This window comes from Sturnira hondurensis, unplaced genomic scaffold (assembly GCF_014824575.4).
Source record: "Sturnira hondurensis isolate 20B ecotype Veracruz unplaced genomic scaffold, ASM1482457v3 Scaffold0022910, whole genome shotgun sequence".
Taxonomy (NCBI): Eukaryota; Metazoa; Chordata; class Mammalia; order Chiroptera; family Phyllostomidae; genus Sturnira; species Sturnira hondurensis.
In genome coordinates this window covers 12,737,876-12,760,504 of record NW_028095541.1, presented here as the reverse complement: position 1 = coordinate 12,760,504, position 22,629 = coordinate 12,737,876, and the positions used below count along the sequence as shown (strand labels likewise).

Sequence of the window (22,629 nt, the reverse complement as noted above, 5' to 3'; positions counted from 1 at the left end):
CCTCATTTTCCCCACGAGCGTTTTCTCAGCACTTCCCACTTCATGTTTACCAAGTGCTTACGCCCACTCACTTTCCAGCTCCCTCCTGCTCCAGGCCCTCGGCCCCCCCCCCCTCTCCTGGATTAGCAAGTCCGATTCTCTCCGCTCTTCCTCGGTTGTCACGTGCTTTGAGCCCCGCCCCTCACGGGCACGTGACCCGCCCCCGCCCCGCCCCCGCGCCGGCGCGCTCCGACTGCCCTGGAACTTACCCTCCCGCGGAGACTAGCCTGCGGGAACCGGCCTGTCGCGGTTGCCTTCAGGCTCAATTCAGCGTCCTGCAGCCCCCTTGCCCGGAGGAGAGGCCGCTGCCTGCCCGAGGCCGCCGTGGCTTCGGTAAGGTGGCGGGTGCGGGGCCCCGCGTGCGAGGACAGGTTGGTGGGGCGCTGCACAAAGGCACTCAGGGGCCGGAGCTGAGTCCTCCGAGGGCGGTGGAGTTGGGGGTGCCGAGGTGCGCGCGAGGTGAGGCCGAAAGGGCTGTAAGGGCTGTCTGGGGGACCGGGGCGCGAAAGTGGGCTCGGAGCTTTAAAGGGGCTGTTGCTAGGTTAGGAGCTGACGTAGTCGAGAGGGTTTGAATGTCTAGAAGTTGTGGCTCCTTAGTCCCCCCGGTTTCCAGACTTCCTGTGTGCGGGCAGCAGTGCCCGCCCCGCCCCCAAGAAGGAGGGAGTCGTGTGCGTGTGCGTGTGTGTGTGTGCCTGTGTGTGTGTGTGTGTTAAAGACGGGCTGGTGCCGCCCTCCTTCCTTGCCTCCTGCTGCTGCGTGTGCCCCTCCCTACGTGTTGTAGGGTGTTTAAACCTCCACCCATCCAGGGATCCCACCTAGGGCCTCCATTACTGGACTGTTGACCTTAAACTGGGCACTTTCATCTCTGCAGTCTTTAGAGGTGCCCCACCCCTGCTGACTAGATATTTGTTACTCTTCAACTCTTATGGAAGGAATCTCCTCAAAGTCCTTGAATTTAAAGCATCGTCTTTACAAGCATGCTGCCCCCCTCCCATCTTAGGGTACTGATCGTTTTCCAAGACAGTCAACTGCCCTAAATTTTTTGTTACTGCAGACCCTCTGAGAAGAAATATGCACACGGTTATCATTAGAGAAATAGGCACAGCCTTTAAATAGCCTTTAGTTTAAGAGGCGTGTGATGTTTTCCTTCTGGATACAGCAGCGGTTTTAAATGCATTTGCAAAAGCTCAGAAAGCAAAATGTTTAAAGCATATCTTTATGGAAGTTCTAATATCATTTCAAGTGAAGTGTGTGTCGTGGGAATAGGCTGTTAACAGTCCTATTGCCTTATGGGTAATAATGACATATGGAAGTAGTTTTATTGACCATTTATGCACATATTGCTGTAAGGGGAGGCAATGTGGAGGAGCATTAAATGAGGAGTCACTTGCGTTTTGGTTCAGATTTTCCCAGCCATTTCTAAAGGTGAGAACTTGGAAGTTACAGTGAAAGGTTATTAAAAAGTGTATTGTCCCTAGCCACGCCTCTTTCAGACTTAAAAGTTGGGAAATGGTGGCCTGGAGATGTATTTGTTCGTATCCAGTACTCCTTACATGACCTACATGATCTTCAGGAGGATGTATTAGAGAATGGGTCAATTTTCTATACCTTTTTTGGCCTCGCTGCTGTTGTTACTATTTTCCTTTCTCTTTGTTTTAAAAATGCTCCTGGAACCATTGCAGAACAGGAATTAGGATCCCAGAGTAGTGACTGAAAGTAGGCTATAAAGACTTGACCCCGAGCCGTGCAATCTCCAGGGTCAGACGGGCTGGGCACATACATGTGACCCATGGTCGCATGTAGCTCTGCTGCTTTGGAGGTGTTTCTTTGTGGGAAAAGTACTGTAACAGATCGGGTGTGCGTATGGATATGCCCCAGTCTTTGTTGATAGATACCTGTTTGTACTTTGTCAATCATAGGAGTCAGAGAAGATTGCTAACTCACTCATTCTTAGTGCCGCCTGTATGCGTTAATGTCTGTATGTAGTCAATATTTTACATAACTTTATATATATTTTTTACTACGCCAGTTGTGATTCACAACTAAACATCTAAATGCTGTAGAAAAGCAGCATATTATTTGTAATTAATCATTTGGCTTTTTTCCCATTAATTGGAAAGTATCTGTTGAGTGCTTTTTGTAAAAGGTAGATAGAAAGTGGACTTTACAAATTTAAGTACTTTAAGTTACTCAGTTGACATTTCTGAGAATAAAAGGCTAATAGAATTTTTAAGTTGACTAAACCAGTGAATATGACATTTTGTAAAATTATTAAATGATAGTACTAATATTTTGTTTATCTGAGAAAATTGGTACTAGGAAAAAGCAGCTTAAGGTGTATCTGCCTAGATCAGGCATTATAATTTATGATAAATAGTGGGGGAGAAAAGTGAAGTTTTTATACAGAACCTTTATAACAGTTTTAATTGTATGTTGCAAAAATTGCAATATGTACTGTCTTGTAGAATGAATCAGATGTGAAAATGTATGATACTACCATATAGCATCATTGTACGTCAAATTCTGCTTTTCAAATAATGCTCTTTTGAGGTACCCATCTGGCCACTATCTTTGTGGTTTGTCTTTTTTTCAGTTGTTAACAGGTCTGATTGTGCCACTTCCTCATTTGTGGATGGCTTTGCAGTGATTCAGCCATTTTCCTATTACTTGTATTGACTTAATAAATATCCTGCAGTTTCAGTTTGCTGTTGATACAGTTTTTCCTTTGACCTGAACTGCAAATGCTGACATTTCTACGTGCCCCTCCCCTGTTGGTAATCTAGTGCTTCTCAGACTTCAGTGTGCATGGAAATCACCTGAACTCTAACAAGCCCCCAGATGACACCCGTGCTGCTCTTCTGCCCAGAACACAGATCACTGCTGTCCAGTAGAAATAAATGCTGTCATCTGTGTAATTTTGAAGTTTTAAGTAGCTACATGATAGAAGTAAAAAAGTGGAAGAAGCCCAAGTACAATAAATTTATATCATTTTGTCATATAATCCATATGAAATTATTAATAAGATATTTTACGTTCTTTTTTCCCTTTTTTTTGGATTAAGTCTTCGAAGTGGCATATGCATTTTACAGCACATCTCTGTTTGGATTAGCTTCACATCAAATGCTCAGTAGCCATATTTGGCTAGTGGCTGGTAGCACAGGTCTGGTGTCTAGAATTCAGCTCAGTGCTATGTTAAGTTTATTTTAGATTGGCCACATCTGCAACCTTTTGGAATTTGTTAGAAATGTAAATTTTGGGGCCCTATCTCATATGCTTTAGAATATCTGGGTTTCAGTTATTTGTATTTTGAAAGCTACAGAATATGACTACACAATGTATATGTGGTATTCTGAATGGGATCTTAGAACAGAAAAAAATTTTTAGGGAAAAACTAGTCTGAATAAGTATCAACATTTTTATCAGTATTGTTCATGGAGTATGACAAACACAGCATACTAATGTAAGTGGATAGGGTAGATGGGGAACTCTGGGTACTGTCTTGGCAATGATTCTGTAAACTTCACTCATTGAAAATAAAATGTGTTTGTGTGTGTTTCTAAAGTAGTAGTTCCCCAGGTGATCCCATTTGCAGCATGGAAGTTGGTCAGGGCACAGGCCTGGGCTGCAGTTCCAGTCCCAGGTCTGGGCGCATACAGGAGGCAACCAGTTGATGTTTCTCACATAAATGTTTTTTCCCTCCTTTCCCTTGTCTCTAAAATAAAAAATTAAAATTAAAACATTTTTTTTGAGGAGTAGTGATTTAGATCCATAACATGACCCACACTACTGTAGCTTGGGTGACAGGATGGAGGCTAGCATTATGGTGGGTAGGGTAATAATAGTATTTTTGTAATAGAGCCAAAACTTGTAAGACACTTACCATGTGTCAGGCATTATACCATGTGCTCTGCACATATCTACTTTAATTATCCCAGTATGTGGAATGTCCTACTAATAAGCTTTGTTTCACAAATGGAAAAGAAAACCCTGAGGCTCAGAGAGGTTCTGTGACGTAGGTCACATAGCTACTAGCAAGAGGGAGTGATGTCATAAGCCATAAGTTAATTTTGAGTATTTTTCTACTCTGAGAACTTTGCTTCTTTGAGTAAGCAATGATTAGTGTAGATACTCTGTATCAGCCCTTGTAGTTTATAAAGTATTTTTCTCTTTTCATTTTAACAAGGATCTTTTAAAGTTGTTTTCTTTGTTTTCCAAATAAGTGAAGATGCTTGGGGTTTGAGAGCTGATATATGTCAAATCCTAGATACAGATTTCAGGCTTCTGACAGTGAGTTATATGCTCTTTCCTTTTACTACAGGAGAATTTAGAAAGTGATATCTTCAAAAGTTGGTTGAAAATTACCTCTATTTTTGCTATATATATTAGTGGTTATTTAAAAATTCAATTTTATTGAGATATAATGTATACACTAAAATACATTAAACCAGCAATAAGGAGTACAGATCCCTATGCCAACATGGATGAGTCTCAAAAGCATTATTCTGAGTGAATCAAACCAGACATAGAAAGCTACAAGTATGATTTGTGAGTACTTTTCTGTCACAACTTTGCTTCCTTGAGTAAGCAGTGTTTAGTGTGATGCTATCAAGCTTTATAGCTTACTTTTTCCCCTCATTTTCTCTTTACATTCTCACAAGGATCTTTGGGGTTTGTATTGTTTCCTATTTTACAGATATTTGTTTAGGCATTCACCAGATGATAGGCCTTTGGGTCATTTCCAGTTTCTTACTCTTATGAATAAAGCTGTTATGAATGTCCATTGTAAGGCCTTTGTATGGACTTAACTATTTTTTTCTCTTGGCTAAATACCTAGAAGAGGATTTGCTACGTCATATGGTAAATGTATGTCTATAAGAAATTGCCAAAATATTTTCCAAAGTGGCTGTATCATTTTACATTCCCACCAGCAGTGAATGGGAGTTCAGTTGGTGTTATCCTTACTGAATACAAATGTATAGGTTTAACTCCATTCTAGCAGGGGGGTAGTGATATCTGGGAATTTTAATTTGTATTATTAGGGTTTTGTTTAACAGCTTTATTGAGGCATAATTGCTGTATAATATTTAAGTGTCCAATTTGATAGGTTTTCACATGTGTATACCTGTGAAATGCTTACCCTTATCACTATTATTAAGATAATGAACATTTATCACCTCCCCCCAAAAAGAAAATTTCTCTTGAACCTCTTTGTAATTCATTGTCCTGTTCCCTGGCGACTTTTGATCTGCTTCCTGTCACTATGGATTATATTTTCTAGAATTTTATGCAGATAGAATTTTTGTAGTATGCACTCTATCTTGTCTGGATTTTTTTCACTCAGCAAAATAATTTTGAGATTCATCCAGTTTTTTGAGTGTATCAGTAGGTTTTAGTGTTTTTTTGTTTTTTTTTTGTGAGTGATAGACCCATATGTAAGTATACTGCAATTAGTTTATCCACTCACCTGCTGATGAACATTTGGATTGTTCCCAATTTGGGGCTATTACAAATAAAGCTGCTGTGGACATTCACATACAGGTCTTTGTGTTGTCATTTCTTTTGGGTAAATCCCTAGGAGTATAATCCCTGTATCGTATAGTAGATACACATTTAAACATTTAAGAACCTGCCAACCCTGGCTGGTGTGGCTCAGTGGATTGAACATCAGCTTGTGAACCAAAGGGTTGCTGGTTCAATTCCCAGTCATGGCACATGCCTGGGTTGCAAGTCACATCCCCAGTTGGGGATGCACGAGGGGCGACCATTTGATATTTCTCTCCCTCTCTTTCTCACTCCGTTCCCCTCTCTATAAAAATAATATAAATAAAACCTTTTATAACAACAACAAAAAGAACCTGTTTTCCAAAGTACTTTTACTGTTTTACAGTCCCATCAGCAGTGAGAGTTCTGGTTGCTTCACATTCTCAAAAACAGTAGTGTTATCAGTCTTTTAAACTTTAGCCATTCTAGTAGATATGTAGTATTATTTCTTTGTGGATTTCATTTGCATTTTCCTAATGACTCAAGATTTGGGGCATCTTTTTATGGGCTTATTATCTATCTTTGGATGTTTATATCTTTTGCCCATTTTATTGGATTATTTGTGTTATTGACATGTACAGTTCTTCATATGTTCTAAATATGAGTTGTTTGTTGGACGTATGTGTTCATGAGGAATATTGAGCTTTAGATTTTCTTTCTTACAATGTTTTTGGCTTTGCTGTTGTGATAACACTAATCTCATAGAATGAGTTGGGATGTTTTCCCTCTTTCAGTTTTCTTTGAGAGGTTTGTATTGAAGTTAAATTATCTTCTTTACACTTTTGGTAAATCACCAGTGAAGCCATCCGAGCCAGGAGTTTTCTTTGTGGGATGATTTTTAAAGACAGATTGAATATTTTTAATAGATACAGGGCTCTTTGGATTTTCTGTTTCTTAAGTAAGCTTCGGTAATGTCTTTCAAGAAATTTGTCCAGTTCATCTAAGTTGTTGAGTTTATTGGCATAAAAATTATGACATTATCTTCCTTTTGATGTCTTAATCTGTAGTTATGTCCTTTGTCTTATTCCTGATATTGGTAATTTGTGTTTTTTCTCATTTGTTTTTGATCAATTTGGCTAAAGGATTATCAGTATTACTGACCTACTTGAAGAACCAGCTTCTGGTTTCATTTATTTCCTCAAACATTTTGCTGTTTTCTCTTTTATTGATTTCTACCCTGATCTTTATCATGTTCCTTTTTTCTGCTTGCTTTGGGTTTATTTTTCTCTGTTTAGTTTTTTAGAGTGGAAGCTTATGCCATCGATTTGACATCTTTTTCTTTTTTCTTTTAATATTTTATTTATTTATCTTTAGAGGGGAAAGGAAGTTGAGAGGGAGAGAAATGTCAATGTATGGTTGCCTCTCGTGCATCCCCAGCTGGGAACTGGCCTGCAACCCAGGCATGTGCCTTGACTGGGAATTGAACCACAATCCTTTGGTTCGCAGGCCTGCAGTCAATCCACTGAGCTACGCCAGCCAGGGCCTTTTTCTTTCCTAATACAGGCATTTAGTGCTATACATTTTCTCTAAGTATTACTTAGCTGCATCCAACAAATCTTGAGATTTCATGTTTTCATTTTCATTCAGTTCACATTTTCTGTTTAATTTCTGCTTTGACCACTGAGTTATTTAGAAAAGTGTTTTTTAGATTCTTAACAAATTTTGGAATTTTAAGACATCTTTTTATTAATTTATCATTTAATTTAATTGTCAGAGAAAACACTTTCTATGATTTCAGTTTTTTAAAATGTATTGAGATTTCTTTCATGGCCCAAGATAAGAGTCTAAGGAAAATACATGTTTATAAGAAACCTACTGAGCAGGCTGTACCATTTAACATTCCCACTAGGACTGTTTGAGGCTTCTTGTTGTTGATATCCTTGTTAGCACTTTGTGTTGTCTTTGAAGAAAATACCCTTATCTGTTGTAGTTGGCTTGTGGTGATATGTTGTTTTGGTTTTAATTTGCATTATTAGGTTTTTAATATTTTGTAAAATAATTTAAATTTGAATAAAAGTTAAGAATCATGGAGTGTTTTCTTTTTTTCCAGTAGAGGACAGAAAGCTCTGAGGTATTTGTAGTATAGTTCATTATTTGTGTTTATTTGCTTTTAATACAGGGTGGGGAAAAAGTAGGTTTACAGTTGTTCATATGGAAAATGATACAATAATAAATAAGCAGTAACACAAGGATAAACTGTGTCTCATGTACTAACGACTGTAAACCTGCTTTTGCTCCACCCTGTATTTACATTGAAGGAGGATCTGTAGAAGCTGTACAACGATGTTAGTGACCTTTGTGGGTTTTGGGTAGACTGGTGTTTTCCAGTGACTTTTTATTGTGATGATATATATACTTATACTATTTCATATACATAAAGCCCCCCTTTTTCTAGCTCTTCATCCTCCTCTGGATATTAGATTTGCATCAGCCTTTTTGGCTGTTGTGAATATTGCTGCCGCAGACATGGGTGTTCGTATATCTGTTCAAGTCCCTGCATTCAATTCTTTTTTGGATGTATATCCAGAAGTGGAATTGCTGGGTCATATGGTCATTTTATTTTTAATGCTTTGAAAAAATTTCATGCTGTTTTCCCTGCGGTTGCACTGTTCTACATTCCCACCAGCAATCCAGAAAACAGAATTTTTTTCTCCTCACCAACACTTGTTATTTCTGGGTTTTTGCTGCTGTCGTTTTACAGCAGAATCTTAATGGATATGAAGTGGTTTTGTATTGTGGTTTGGATTTGTATTTCCCTAATTCTTTTGTAGAGCATCTTTTCACGTGCTTTTGCCAGCCATTTGTATATCTGTGTACTCAAGTCCTTTGCCTACAGTGGGGCTTCTTACCTCAATGTTAATTTGAAGAAGATTGGCATAATATAAGCATTATAAAGAATATGTCTTTTTAAAGTAAATTACTGATGTCCAACTAGTACTTTGCAAGGGCCAAATCTTAATAATCACCACATGTGTATATGTATTTACCTTTGTTTTGTGGGTTATATCTCTTTCAAAGCATGGGATTATGCAAACATTTGAACGTGATTGAATGTAAGTAGTCATTTCGGAGGTTTTTCTTTGAGAGGGCAATGGGTGTAATTTCAGAGACATATATGCGGGGGTGGGGGTTGGGGCAGTTGTGCCAGGGTAGCCGGTAGAGTTGTGCAGTTGTGATGTGAATGAAGCTTTTCTTCTAGAGTAAGTTTTAGAGGTCTAGAAATCATATTAAACTTTATAAAGACCAAGGTTATCATTTTCTTATTAATGTATAACACCTTGAATAGCATCATAGACTGCGACTGGACTGTGCATGGGTGTTTACCCAGAGCAAAATCAAGGTGTTGTTATTACAAGGAGTGAGGGGTGGTGAGATGCCACAGAGGCAAGATCAAAATGATACAAACTATTTTTTAGAAAGTCAATATCTTTCTGTTTCTTAAACCAATTATTTTAGAAAGTTCCTACTAAGAAATTGAAATACAGGACCCAGGTGTTGAGATATAGAAGGAAGAATCCGTTGCTTGGAGTGCATTCAGAAGGAAGTAAAGAGGAAGCTGAAAACTATAGAAGCAGAATGATCATCAAAATAGGGTATTTTTACAGATTCTTGTGAAGCAGTTGTCCATGTAGGTAGTAGTTTTTGGTTAAATAGAATCTGAAGGAAAAGAAAGTTAATCTTTTTGCTCAAGAAGAAAATTCTTATTGTTCTTCAGACATTTTAACTGATTTCAAGGGGTTTTGTTGATTTTCTCTTGTTTTTGTTTTTACCTCATAGGCTATCTTCTTTGTATCCTACATCATCATGTTAAAACTCTTAGTTTGTGTAAGTGGCTCTCAAAGGGATTAAAACCCAGTTCAGTGCTTACTGTTTTTTGGTCTGAAAGGGAGCTTGATCAGGTCTCTTTACTAAAGTACTGAGCTTGTGAAATTTTTTTGAATGCAATAGACTTCTCACTTTCTGATCTGTTATATATTAACTGGGTCAGTATTTGCATCTCCATAAATGAGATCATTTTTACAATGATTTTTGAAGGTTTAACAACCATAGGTGATGGAAAACTCTAGTACCTCTTAAATAATTGGAATTTGTGTTTTGGTGAGAAATATAGGCAGTATGATATTCTCTATAAATAAAGTGTTTAAAAGTAAAAAAATAAAGGAAACATGAATTTATTTAAATTATTTAAATGTAGGGCAACATAACATATATTTGTCTGAATACCAGATATGCATGATGTCACTTTAAATTTGAGATAAAGTTAAGACATTGTCTAGCCCTGACCAGGAGTCTCAGTTGGTTGGAGTGTCATTCCATACACCAAAAGGTTACGGGTTGGATTCCTGGTCAGGGCACGTGCAGAAGGCAGCTGATGGATGTTTTTCTCTATCATTGATTTTCTCTTGCACTCTCTCACCCCCCTCTCTCTCTTCCTCCTCCAAAATCAATAAATCTGTCCTTGGGTGAGGATTAAAAAAAAAGAAAGTTGTCTAATGATAAGCATTTAAATCAAGTACTGTAGTTAAAATCCAGATGAGGGAGGAGGAGGGTCAATATGGCACCACAAGATGCTTCAGGCTCATCTTGTATATTTCTTCCCCCAGTTCTAGAATCAGCCATTTCACCAGAGAGCCTTGGTTCTGTTGTTTGGAGAATGGTGTTAGAAACCAAATCTGGATGTTAGGTGTGCCTGTTGTTGTTAGGGTGTCCTTTTTATTGACAACAAGGAAGCACACGTACTAATTAGTGTATAGACATGTATCTGTAATTTTCAAAATATAATCACCTGTACCTGTGATGAACTAAAAAGGAATTCATTGAGTTTCATACCGGTGTCTCCAAGTCTAATCGATTACCACATGGATCACTCTAGCCTTCTCTCCTTGCTTTTAGTCCAACATTGTGAAATCTAGCTCCTACCACCCATATGTTATTTACTTAACTATTCAGTTCTAGTATATGTGTATAGCAGTTTCAGAATGTATTATGTTTTTATTATTACAAAACAGTACTTACATGTAGTTTCTTTGCTTACATTTTTATAGACCCCAATTGTATCCAATTGTATCCAAACAATACAAATTAGGTCATCATCTCTCTTCCTCCCTTTCAGTGAGTTCTATATGCTCGTAATCTGGTTATACTGTTATGTCATGCCTGCTTTCCTTCCAGGGATTCCCCTGACCTCCTAGTAGTTTTTTAAACAATTTGCATACATTGAATTTCACATCTTGTGTTGTAAAAGATTAATGGGTTTGACAAGCACTTCACCTATGAAACACTCCCTCTTGTCCCACTCCAAATAACCATTGTCTCTTTGGCTTTGACTTTTCCAGAATCCCTTATAAGGCATTGAAATCCCTTATAAAGTATGTGAAATCATGATTGAAATCATTCAGTATGTGGCTTTTTAAACTGACTTCTTTCGCTTTAGCAAAATATATGTAAGCTCTATTTGTGTCTGTTCGCCGCTGGATAGCTATTTCTTTTTATCACTGAATAATACTCCTTTATAAGGAATCTTACAGTTTACCCTGTTTCCTATTGTGAGACAGCTTGGTTGTTTTCTGTTTTTAGCAGTTATAAATAAAGCTGCTATAAACATTTGCTGTAGAACTTTTTGTGGAAATAAGTTTTCAGCTTATTTGGATAAATACCTAGGAGTGTGATTGCTTAGATCATATGGTAAGACCATGTTTAGCTTTGTAAGAAATTGCTAAACTGTCTTCTGATGTGGCTGTACCATTTTGCATTCCTACCAGCAATAAGTGAAAGTTGGTCTGCATCCTAACTAGCATTTGGTGTTGTCAGTTTTTGGACTTGAGCTATTTTAATGGATATGCAGTGGTGTCTTGTTTTAATTTGCAATTCCTTAGTGACATAATGTTGATAATTTTTTCATGTGTTTATTTGCCATGTTTTCTTTCATGATGTGTCTTCTCAGATCCTTATTCCATGTAAAAACTTTGGTTTCTTTTGTTTAGTTTTAAGATTTCTTTGTATATTTTGGACACAAGTCCTTCATCAGATGTCTTTTACAAATATTTTCTCTTTCTGCCATTTGTGTTTTCATTCTCTTAACAGTGTCTTTCACAGAGCAGAAGTTTTAAATTTTAATAAATTTCTACTTAATATTTTCTTTCATTGATCATGCATTTGGTGGGTATATCTAAAAATTTACTGCCTCTTCTGAGGAAAGATGGTAGCAGAGGAGATGGAAGCTATACTACCCTCCTCCCAGGACCAAACTGGAATTACAACTAAATTATAGAAAAACCATCATGAATAACCAGCTGAACACTAACTAGCTGGAGAAAAGCTTTATAACCAAGGGCATGTGGGAGAAACCACATCAAGACTGGTAGGAAGTGCGGAGGTGGGCTGGCTGGGTTCCCAACAGGCAGCAGCTGAAGTTCCAGAGGGATTTTTTTCAGTGACTCAGAGGGTTCCTGCTAAGAAGAGTGGGGTCTAAACTCCAAGCTGGGCTTCCCAGCCAGAGCAACAGAACCTGGAAATAAACCCAAATAACATACATCTGTGAAAAGCAGTGGAATTTCTGTCTGCCAGTGAGAGATGACTAGAGATGCAGAGAGCCTCTTAAAGGGTCAACACACAAAATTTCATTTGCAGTCACTTACCGTGGGCTCCGGCAGAGGGAGGCCAGAGCAAACCAGAGCCACATGAAGAGAGTCTGGAGTTGGTGGCTGTGGGGGGAGAGCTGAAGGGCTAGTTGTCAGGATTCCTGTGCTCAGTCATTCTTACATCGCAGAAGCCACCTTTCTCAGGCAGACCACTCCCCTCCATGTGGCATCAGCCTGGTGGGGAGCAATAGCCTCACCTGCAGGAATCCCTCTCACTTCACCCTGTGGAGCTTAAGCAGGGCTGCTGAGGAGTACAGTTGGAGGCAATTTCATTGATAAAGCCAAACAGAGGCCTGCAGGTGAAAGCAGATCTCTGGGAGCTTGGGGACTTTAGCTGACCCTTCTCTGGGCTCTGTACCTATAAAAGCTGGCCTTAGTGTGCAGCCTGGTACTTTCTATACACATCTGGGCCCAGAAGAGGGAGTCACAAGCTGTAGATTACTGGTAGCTCCAAACAGGTTGCCCAAGGTTAGTCACTGGTAGCACCAGAGTTTGCAGATGTAATTAATGCATAGAAATAAACACAAGGAGGTAGCCAAAATGTGAAGCCTAAGAAATAGGACCCAAATGAAAGAACAAGAGAATTGTCTAGAAACAAGAGCTAATGAAAGGAAGGCAAGCAATTTATCAGTTATAGAGTTCAAAGTGATGATTGTAAGAATTAGTAACAACATGAAAAAGACATAGACACCATAACGAAGGACCAAAAGTAAAGAATGCAGTATCTGAAATAAAAAATACAGTGGAAGGAATCAACAGTTAGATGAAGAAGAGGATTGAATCAGTGATGTGCAAGAAAATGTAGAAATAAACACCCAAGCAGAACAGCAAAAGGAAAAAAGAACTTAAAAAAGTGAGAGTTTAAGGGTCCTTTGGGACAACATGAAGCATCCACATCATGGGGATGCCAGAAGGAGAAGAGAGTGAGCAAGGGATCAATAAGCTATTTGAAGGAATAATGACTGAAAACCTCCCTAACCTGGTGAAGGAAAGAGAGGCAAAAGTCCAGGAAATCAGAGGGCCCCACCTAGATACATCATAATAAAAATGACGAAAAAGCCACAAGAGTAAAGCAGTTAGTTACCTACAAGTGAGCTCCCATTAGAAATATCATCTGATTTTTCAACAGAAACATTTTGGGCCAGAAGGGATTGGCATGAAATATTCAAGGTGATGAAAAGCAAGGACCTACAACTAAGGCTACTTACCCAGCTAAGCTATAATTTAAAATTGAAGGATGAAAAGGAGCTTCCTAGACAAAAAAAAGTCTAAAGGAGTTAGTTACCACCAAACCAGTATTGCTAAAAATGTTAAAGGGCTTGCTTTAAGAAGAAGGAAAAACAAAGGAAAATGGGTTAAAAATAAAATGGCAATAAATTCGTGTCTATCAATAATCACTTTAAAGGTACTGTATTTTTCAGCCCATAAGATGCACCTAGGTTTTAGAGGAAAATAGAGAAAAATTTTTGAAGCAAAAAATGTGGTAAAATATTCAATAACATAAACAACATAATATTTCACCAAATGTAAATGCAAACAGAACTCAACAGCAGCATTAACAACCATTATTCCTCCCAAATTGGAGGGGGTGTGTGTCTTATTGTCCAAAAAATACGGTGAATGGTTTAAATGCTCCAATGAAAAGATACAGGGTAGCTGAATACATAAGAAAACAAGATCCATGTATATGCTGTCTCTGAGGGACCCACCTTGAAACAGAAGGTAACACACATACTAAAAGCAAATGGATAGAAAAAAGATATTTCATGCAAAGGAAAGGAAAACATTGGGGAAAACTATATCTGTCAAAATATATCTGTCAAAACTATATCTGTCAAGACTTTAAAACAAAGGCTATAGTAAGGTACAAAGAAGGACACCACATAGTGAAAAAGGAAACAAACAAGAGGATATGACCCTAGTAAACAGTTATGCACCTAACATAGAAGTGTCTAAATATGTAAAGGAAATCTTGATGGGCATGAAAGGAGAGATGGATAGAACTAAGCTCATAGTAGGAAAATGTTAACACCCCATTGACTTCAATGGATAGATCTAGGCAGACAGTCAACAAGGAGACAGGCCTTAAATGACAAACTAGATCAGATAGATTTAATTGATATCTTCAGAGCATTTCACCCTAAAGTGCAGAATATATTATATATTCTTTTCAATTACAAATAGAATGTTTCTAGGATAAACCACATGTTAGGACACAAAACAAGTCTCAATAAATTTGAGAAGACTGAAATCCTATCAAGCATCTTCTCTGACCATAATGCTATGAAAGTAGAAATCAGTCACAAGAAGAAAACTGAAAAATAAACAAAAACATGGAAGCTAAATAACATGTTATTGAACAGTAAATGTGTCAACAGGGAGATCAAGGAAGAAATCAGAAGATACCTTGAAACAAATGAAAATGAGAACATGACCAACCCAAATCTGCAGAACAAGCCTAAGAGGGAAATTAATAGCATTACAGCCTTATCTCAAGAAACAAGAAAAAGCTCAAATAAACAATCTAACTTTATACTTAAAGGAACTTGAAAAAGAACAACAAGCAAAGCCTAAAGTGAGTACAAGGAAGGAAATAAAGATCAGAGGAGAAGTAAACAAAATATACTCTAAAAACTTGATGCAAAAGATCATTGAATCCAGGAGCTGTTTTTTTTTAAAAGATGAAAAGATTGACAAACTTTTAACCCCTCATGAAGAAAAAAAGAGGACACAAATAAATAAAATCAGAAATGAAAGAGGAGAAAAGGCACCGAAGAAATACAGAGGACTGTAAGAAAATATGATCAACTCCATGCCAACCAATTGGACAACCTGGACAAAATGGATAAATTCCTAGAAACATAGTTTTCAAAACTATATCAGGAAGAATCAGAGGATCTGAATAAACATTATATCTAGTGCAATTGAAACAGTAATTTAAAAACTTGCAACAAATAAAAGCCCTGGATGAGATGGCTTCACAGGTGAAATTTTACCAAACACTCTGAGAACTATCACCTCCCCTCAAACTATTCCAAAAAATTCAAGAGGAGGCAAGACTCCCAAGCTTATTTTGTGAGGCCAGCATTATCCTAATTCCAAAACCAGGTAAAGATACTACAAAGAAAGATTTATAAGCCAATATCTCTGATGAACATAGATGCTAAAATCATCAACAAAGTATTAGCAAACTGAATACAGCAATGTATCCAAAAGATTATATACCATGATCAAGTGGGATTTATTCCAGGAATGCAAGACTGGCACAACCTTTGCAAATCAATAAATGTGGTTCACCATATAGACAAAATGAATGCTAAAAACCACATGATCACATCAATAAATACAGAAAAGGCATTTGATAAAATCCAGCACCCATTTATGATAAAAACCCTCAGCAAAATGGGAAGAGAGGGGAAATACCTAAACATAATAATGACCATATATGACAGACATACAGCCAGCATCATACTCAACAGGGAAAAAGTACACCTTAAGATCAGGAAGAAGACGGGGATGTTCGCTTTCAGCTCTCTTTTTCAACATAGTACTGGAAGTCCTAGCCATAGAAGTGGGACAGGAAGAAATAAGAGGCATTCAAATAGGAAAGGAAGAAGTTAAATTTTATTTGCCAATTACATTCTCTATGTATGATTCTATACATAGAGAACCCTAAAGATTCCAACAAGAAACTATAGAACTGATAAATCAGTAAAGTAGCAGGATGCAAAATTAATATCCAAAAATCAGTTGCATTTTTATATGCCAATAATGAACTATTAAAAAGGGACATTAAGAAAACAATCCTATTCACAATTGCTTCAAAAAGAATAAAATACCTAGGAATAAACCTAACAAAGGATGTAAAAACTTGTACTCAGAAAATTACATAATACTGAGGAAAGAATTTGAAGAAGATACAAATAGTGGGAGTGTGTACTATGTTCATGGATAGGAAGAATTAGCATCATTAAAATGCCCATACTACCCAAATCACTCCATAGATTCAGTGTAACTCCTATCTAGATATCACAAAACTTATATCAAATATTTAGATCAAATATTTCAAAAACTTATACAGAACCCCCAAAGCCTCCCAAAAGGCAACACTGATTTTGAAAAATAACAGATTTGGAGGAATCATGCTACCTAGTATCAGGCTATACTGTAAGGTCATAGTAATCAAAACAGTATGGTACTGGCATAAAAACACACATAGATGAGTGGAACAGACTAGAGAGCCTAGAAATAAACCTGTGCCTTTACAGTCAATTACTATTTGACAGAGGGAGCAAGCACATACAGTGGACTAAAGATAGTTTATTCGATACATGGTATTGGGACAATTGGACAGTACATGCAGAAAATGAAAGTAGATCACCTGCTTACGCCACACACAGGAATAAATTCAAAGTGGATTAGACTTAAATGTTAGACCCGACACCATAAAATTTTTAGAAGAAACCATAGGCAGGAAAATCTCAGACATTGCTTATAGCAATACTCTTTCTGATATATCTCTTCAGGCCAGGACAACAACAACAAAAAATGGGACTACTTCATACTAAAAAGTTATTGCACAGCAAAGGAAACCATCAACAAACTAAAAAGACAACCCACTGAATGGGAGAATATATTTACTGATTCGGGGTTAATTTCCAAAATTTATAAATAACATAAAACTCAACATCAACAAAACAGTCCAATTAAAAAATGGGCAGAGGACCTGAATAGACACTTCTCCAAAGAGGACATACAGATGGCCAGTAGAAAAGATGCTCAATGTCTCTAATAGCAAATTAAAACCACAATGAGATATCACCTCACCTTGGTCAGAATGGCTTTCATCAACAAATCATCAGAAAGCAAGTGCTAGCCAGGATGTGGAGAAAGGGGAACCCTTTTGCACTGTTGGGAATGAAGATTGGCGCAGCCACTGTGGAAAGCAGTATGGAGATACCTCAAAAAATCGAAAATGGAACTGCCTTTTGACCCAGTGATTCCACCTCTGGGAGCTTATCTAAAGAAACCCAAAACACTAATTTGAAAGACTGTAAGCACCCCTTTATTCATTGCAGTTTTCATTACAATAGCCAACATCTGGAAGCGTTCCAAGTGTCCATCAGTAGATGATTGGATAAAACAACTATGATACATTTACACAATGGGATACTGCTTGGCCGAAGAAAAGAAAATTTTACCCTTTGCAACAGCAAGAATGTACTTGGAGAACATTACGTTTAGTGAAATGAGCCAGCCAGAGAAAGACAAAAATACCATGTGTTTTTCCTCATATATGGAATCTAGGGAACAAACTAAACAAGGAAAATAGACTCATAGATAAAAGGGGGGTGGTTAACAGGTGGAAGGACTCAGCAACAAAGGAAAAGTATACTCATGGACATGGACAAGCATGGCCAATGTTGGGAGGGGATGGGTGGAGGTAAAAGAGGGAGGGGATGGGGGGATAAATGGTAATGGGAAAAATACAATAAAAAACCCTAAAAATTCATTGCCAATTGCACTCATATTTTTTCCTTTTTAAATTGGAACGATTTCTCCATTCTTTTGATAATCCAAAAATTCACATTCACCCATTTCTGATAAAGACTCCATGGCACAAATCTTCCTAAAATACCTCATGGAAATAGGTTTTTTATTGTAATATACTTATTTCCCCAAATACCTTTCGCTATTTCCTCATTTTTGTGTTAGATTTACATCTTGGTTTTGAGTTTCCTTTACTGGTTTATAGCTGATTGTGTTCTCTGTGCTTTCCAGTTACCCAATTATTTCCTGTATGCTTTCTGTTGTTCCAGTTTCGCTATTTCATGTGTCCAGAATAGTTTATAATATTAATCAATGTATTTTTCTTTACTTTGTTAGGCCCAAATATATGCCTTATATATCTTTTTAATTTAGAAAACAGGGATCATACATTAAGAAAAAACTCTAAGTGCTCTCTAATGACTATAATGTCTTGTTAGGTGTACAATTTACAGAATTGTTTAGTTGAGTAATTTCTTTCATTGGAACTGCTCTTAACACTTTTGTTGTGCTCATTAAGTTTAACTGATTTCTTTAGCAGAGGCCTGTATAGGGGTTAATTTTAAACAAGTACTTTTAAAACTCCTTGTAGCACAGTGCTTAAATTGTGCTATTCTTAAGTTGGTTAATATCTGCATGTGAGCTTTATTAACATTTTTTTGTTCATGGTACTGGAATTGCAAAGTAGGTTATACATATATATTTGACTTAATTGTAAACTTACCAATTATGGATACACTTACTATATATCTCTTCGATTTTGTTTACTTGTTTACTTTTTGATATACTTAGTAAGGATACCATATTCAGAGATGTAGTTGATTAAAGCAGATGTATTGGGGGAGGAAGATAACATTTACTGAGCTGTATAATTTGTGGTAGGAAAGAAAATGAGAAAAATTGGCAGGCAGAAAGGAGGAGGCTATTAGATTTTAAAATAGCGTGATTGAAAGCTCTGAAGTTGATTTGGAGGAAGAGGAGTTAAAGATGTAAGTAGTGGTATTAAATCTGTTCTCGTTGAAACATGAGGAAGAATGGTAAGATGTATGAAAATTCTACATGGATATTTTTAAAGCTGCAAAGAAAAGCAGTTGGTTGGTACTGGGCATTAGATATGCAAAAACTTAACATGTACTAGTGGGTAGGTACTTAGTAGTTGTCTGTGTGTGTGATGAATGTGGATGTAGGAGTGTGGCAAGGAGTACAGGATACATTTCAGTTAGTAATCAAATAAGTAATATTCTGACCAAAATACTTGAGAGGATACCAGGATAAACAGTGCTCAACCTACTACCTACCTAAAGAGAAGAATCCACAAGTTTTGGGAATAGAAGAAACAAGCCAAAATTAAAACTATGAACATTTTTTCATAGTTTTATAATATTTTAAACTATGAACTATTTTATAATATTTTAAAACTATGAACATTTTTTAAAATAAATAAAGATTTTATTTATTTATCTTTAGAGGGGAAGGGAAGGAGAGAGGGAGAGAAATATCAATATATGGTTGCCTCTCATGTGCCCCTTGCTGGGAACTGGCCTGCAACCCAGGCATGTGCCCTGACTGGGAATTGAACCATGATCCTTTGCTTCACAGGCCCGAGCTCAATCCACTGAGCTATATCAGCCAGGGCTTGAACATTTGTTTTAATACAGCTTATGTTTTAAGTAAAAATAGGGCATCCAAATTATTCACACATTTGCAGATGATTTTCACTTAAACATAAGTTTTTAATGCTACTCCATAATTATTTTGATTTTCTTTGACTTCATAGTGTATAATAAGGCTTTTATTTTCATTTATATTTTATCTAGCTTTCCTGGACCTTGGATTGTAATACATAATTCCTGCTGTGCGATTTTCTGGAAGTTTATAATTTTATTAGTCTCTCTTAGGAGCTTCCCAGTTTCATTTGCTGTCCTCCACCCCAGTATTAGAAATCTATCACAGGTTCTATTCTCTTACTATATTGTGTCCACTCTTGTTCATGCCGTCTGCCTTGATATCTAAATACCTTTTTTTATAGGTGTCTTTTGACTACTACTCTGTCATCCCAGTTCTCATTGCCTTTAAGTAAAACTTTATAGAGAGGATGTTTCATGTTGAATGTGGTTGAACTGATGACTTTATCTTTTTTCAAGAATGCCCCCTTCATACTTAATTAACTTCTGTCACTGGGGACGGTGTAGTCATAAAGCCTGGCAGTGAGAGAGATAGAAGATGGACTGATCTTTAACCCATTGTTGCTCCCCACCCTACGGCCCCTCTCTGACTAGCATAAAATCACACAATTTTACTTACTGTTCTTCATACTTTTCTTCTATCTATTCGTATGGATAAATGACCAGTATAGTGTATCTGAGCTACTGTAACATTCTGTAGATTCCCTTACTTGTTTTACTATCTTTGAAGGTATTTCTTAAGTTATGTTATTTCCTGAAAAGAAAAAAAAATCACCGAGGATAAGTATTTCAGTGTGGAATTTTGAGAAGTTGTAGTGAAAAACTTATGTAGGTAAAAGGATTAAAGCACATAGTGACTGATGTCCTGGTAATGCACGAAAGCAAAGGCTGGACATTTAGAAGGTTAGAATTTCTATTTCCTGTGAGGGAAAAGACCATGTAGATTTGCCAGGGCTGGGTCAGTTAGAGACAGGAAGTGAGTTTTGATATTGTAAGATTTAGGTATCTATTAAAACATCACATGGATTTGTTTGTTGTGTGTCTGTAGTCACTTTTGAATATGTCTCATATTCTGGATTTGTTTGTATCCTAATAATTAGCTACAGTTAAACTTTTTTTTGACAAGAGTACAATATAGGTGACATTGTAACATCTTAGTACATCACATCAGGAGGCATGTAGCATCATGTTGTCTGTCATACTGTTGGTGTTGCTGAGTTTGACCCCTTAGTAAGCTCATGACTTAACAGATCTCTCCATTGTAAAGGTATATTTCCCCACTTACAATTACTGTATTTTTTGGACTGTAAGACACACTCCCCCCAATTTGGGAGGAAGGGGGGTGCATCTTATAGTACAAATGTAGCTTACCTGACTTACTGTGGTGGGGAGGGGGCAGTGGAGCAGGGTCACAGATTATTAAATATTTTACCACATTTTTTGCTTCAAAAGTTTTTTTCCTATTTTTCTTCTCTGGAACCTACGTGCATCTTATGGTCCAGTGTGCCTTATAGTTCTAAAAATACGGTAGTAAGTAATCTGTGGGGAAATGCTCCCAACAACTTTTGACATTTGTAAGTTGTTTCTCATGTTACTAGAAGTTTAAAAGAGTATGCTGTCATATAAATAAGGGGCAGAAATAAAATTGAGACAATGCAGAAATGAAGTAGGAGAGGCTGTGGTAAAGCATACCTGTGTTTGGAGGGTGGTGCTAACACAGTGTGATACAAGAAATTGTACTGTGTTGCTTATAGCCACAAAGTTAATGCTTCTAAAATGTGAGCAACATTGTATTTATAACTTTCTTTAAGCAATTCTGGCCAAAGTTAATGAACTTTATTTTTTTAATAGGTTTAAATGTGATACTGGATATTTATTTTTCTAAGGTAAGTTTGTTTTTATTTCTTGAAAGAGCATTACTGTATTAAATTTATTATTCAAGTAGTTTGTCTAGAAAGTGAATTTTAGTTACTGAAGATGCATCACTAATTTATTTATCACTGGGCTTATGGTTTTATCTGTTACAAAGAGTATTTGTCCTTAGGGGAGTGATTTAGTTACTGCACGTATGGCATACAATACTACCATGCCCTTTCAGTACTGGGTGCCGATAAACACTTTTTGGTATATTGAATATTCAGAATTGCTTAGATTTGCCTTGGGATTCTTGAGCATTGAGTTGAGTGTTTAAGTTTCCTAGGGCTGGTGTAATGAAGTTCCACAAACTTGGTGGCTTAAAAAGACAAAAACATTCTCTCATAGTTCTGGAGGCTAGCTGTCCAAAATAAAAGTGTCAGCAGCTCTGTGCTCCCCATGAAGGCTCTACAGGAAGATCCTTCCTTGCCTCTTCCTAGGGTTCCGGTCATGCCAGCATCGTTGGCATTTGGGCTTACAGCTGAATCACTCCAGTTTCTGCCTCTGTTCTTGGGCTTATTTCCTGGGTCTCCTCTCCTTGTTTTCAGATCTCCCCCTCCTTAAAAAGACACCAGTCATTGAATTTTTGATGAGTAGGGTTCGCCCTACTCAAGTATAACTTCATCATAAATGAATTATATCTGCACAGATGCTATTTCCAAATAAGGTCTTCGCAAGTCTTTAGGACTTCACTATACCTTTTTTGGGGAACACTCTTCATCTCACCGTAGTTGGGGCTTGCAGTGAGTTATAGCAATGTTGAGATGCTGTGATCATTTTGAAACTTAAATGCTGTATTTTTTGAGGTACAGAATATTTTGGAGTTGGTATAGAAATTAAAGTGAAAACCAGATTTCTTAAGCCAGTTCAGGCCTATTTAATAGACTTTGAATGTGGGAGTATGTAGATGTGGATTTTTAAAGAAGATTTTATTTACTTTATCTATCTGTCTATCTATCTATCTATTCATTCATTTATTTATTTATTTCAGAGAGGGGAAGGAAGGGAGAAAGAGGGGGAGAGAAGCATCAATGTGTGGTTGCCTCTCCAGTGCCCCCCACTGGGGACCTGGCCTGCAACCCAGGCATGTGCCCTGACTGGGAATTGAACCGGCAATCCTTTGTTTCACAGGCCCATGCTCAATCTACTGAGCTACACCATCCAGGGCATGAAAGTAATGTTCTTTAAATGGCTTCTATTATGTGATGCTTGTAAGTAAATATTAAAAATCCAGACTGTGTTTAACTTTCTTTTTCATTGTT

General features: G+C 37.3%; 1 protein-coding gene across 6 annotated transcripts in view; it reads left to right on the top strand.

Annotated features, from left to right (window-relative positions):
• The first annotated feature begins 210 nt into the window (after window positions 1-210).
• The window catches only part of ARHGAP12 (Rho GTPase activating protein 12), a 116,810-nt gene continuing 94,391 nt past the window's right edge, over window positions 211-22,629 (top strand). For 4 of the 6 annotated variants that reach the window (XM_037037278.1, XM_037037276.1, XM_037037274.1 and 1 more), the window contains exons 1-2: window positions 211-372; window positions 21,305-21,339. The gene's annotated coding sequence lies outside the window, so the exon portion shown is untranslated. The remainder of the gene's footprint in view (window positions 373-21,304; window positions 21,340-22,629) is intronic. The other 2 variants (XM_037037277.1, XM_037037275.1) reach the window with 1 other exon arrangement.